Below are 2,351 nucleotides of genomic sequence, written 5' to 3' on the forward strand. Positions count from 1 at the left end.
GTCTGGGTTCTAACCCAAAACGTGATCCTGAGCAAAGCACTGATGCTTCCTGGGAGGCAGGTGTCCACAGCTCTCGGAGGACGTGTGGGTGAGGGTCTGTAACGGGGTCTCAGCAGGGGCAGTTCCTGCAGGCAGGGGACCTCTGCACGGAGCCACCCGTGGGACTTGGTCTTAGGTGTTGGAAACAGACAGACAGACGACCTGTCCAGGGATTGAAAGTCAAAGTGTTAGTCACTTGGTCCTGTCAGATTCTTCGGGACCTTATGGACTGTAGCCCACCAGGGTCCTCTGTGCATGGAGTTCTCCAGGCAGGAATGCTGAAGTGAGTCACGATTTCCTCCTCCAGGCTTAGCCACAAACCAACCTGAGCCTCCCCAGCTTATGCACCTCCTCACACCTGAAGAAGCACCCAACGCAGACGAGTCCTGCTGTACCGTCTCTAGTCCTCGGCGCGGGGAGGGGGTGGCAGGCGGGTGGCCCTTTCTATAGATTGATCTGAGGGTCAGCAGCATTTAGAATTTTAGCTGAGACATCAGAGAGAGAGAGAGAAGGAAGGAGAGAGAGAGGGAGAGAACTGGGTGAGCATGTGGCCAACACATTCCACTCCCCGACCCATGGGGTATCACCCACGCTCACACGCCTGGGTCAGGTTCCCCCGACACCCAGCTCTACAGGAGCACTGATGCGTTAAGACTCTGTCTGCGGCAAGCGGGTGGGCGTGCGGGACACAGGTGCAGAAAGAAGTCATCTTGTCTTGATCCTCGAGGGATGATGGCAGAAGGGGGACAATCACACTGACCCTTCCCCCCACCTCGACCCCCCAGCGCCTCTGGGCAGCAGGGGCATCTCCCTTCTTGTCGGGCTCCTGGTCCCTGCTGCACAGTGGGTGTTGTGTTGATTCAGTGTCTGTGAGTAGGGACACAGTGATGGAAGTCTTCCTGCGGGGACCCCAAAATAGAAAGCCCGGGGAACCTGTCTCATTCCCACAGAGGAGAAAAGAAATCTGGCTCGGCTGCCTGGGGAGTGAGTAAATCATGCGTTTTGGGTAATTCCCAGCAAAACAAACGAGCATGATGTTGAGGGAATCTTCCTCGTAGAATATAAATCTGCCATCGTGCTAGTCCGAATTACGTTTCAGCCTTGAGGCTGATATTCTTTCAAGGGTAACAGAGATCTTTTTAAAACAAGAATAGTTTAAAGACCATCATCTTTCTGCCCTCATGGTGACCACTACCTGTCAACAAGGGCCTGACACACAGTTCTGAACCCCGTGCTGGGGGCCTGTTGTTGGGGAAGTTAGCAGGAACACAGGGCTCCTGTGTTCTCAGATCAAGGATTGAACCAGCGCCTCCGGCATTGGAAGCAGAATCCTAACCACTGGACCCCCAGGGAATTCCCACCCCAAGTTTCTGGGAGCACCGATCACCGGGGACGTCCCCCTGGCCCTGACTTCCCCTCGACCCGGCCTATGTGCCTGATCAGGGGTGGGGACTCCGCCAGCATCACCCCACCCCAGCGTCTGCAGTCCAGCCCCAAGCCCTAATCCCTTACTCACCACCTGCTTCACACGGGATGCTGTCCTCAAAGTGGAGGCTGCTGTAGGAGTTCCGTAAGGCTTCCCCCCGCGTATGTGATGTGAGAAGCATACAATCATCACGGGAAGAATCACACAGGAGCCCCGGAGACACTCCGCGTCTGGGTGCAGTTAAAGTGAAAGTCGCTCGGTCGTGTCCGACTTGTCTGCAACCCCATAGACTATACCGTCCACGGAGCTCTCCAGGCCAGAATATGGAGTGGGGAGCTATTCCCCTCTCCGGGGTTCTTCTCAACCCAGGGGTCGAACCCAGGTCTCTTGCACTGCAGGCGGATTCTTTACCAGCTGAGCCACCAGGGGAGCCCAACCACCGCAATAAAGGAGTGTCCTGCAAAGCCAGCGGTGTGCACTGTTTGGTTCCAGTGCTCAGAAAAGTCGCATGTACACTACACCGTAGTCTATTAAGCGTGCCGTAGCATCATGTCTTTAAAAAGTATGCATCTTAATTAAAAATACTGTATGGCTAACAACAGCCAGCCATCATCTGACCTTCAGCTAGTCTTAGTAATGACGTCAGAGATCAGAGATCACCAGAACAAATGCAGTGACAATGAAAAGCTCGAGAAAGCTGTGAGAATGACCCAAAGGCGGCTCGGGGACCTGAAAGTGAGCAAACGCGGTGAGGGAAATGGCGCCGGCAGCCTCGCTGGGCGTGGGGCGGTCACGGACCGCGGTGTGTGAGAACCTGTGTCTGCGAAGCGCAGTCAGCGGAGGTCTGCCTGGAACTGGAGCACAAGCTGGAACATCAGATGACGTG

Source organism: Bison bison, unplaced genomic scaffold, assembly GCF_000754665.1.
Source record: "Bison bison bison isolate TAMUID 2011002044 unplaced genomic scaffold, Bison_UMD1.0 scf7180017864122, whole genome shotgun sequence".
Classification (NCBI taxonomy): domain Eukaryota; kingdom Metazoa; phylum Chordata; class Mammalia; order Artiodactyla; family Bovidae; genus Bison; species Bison bison.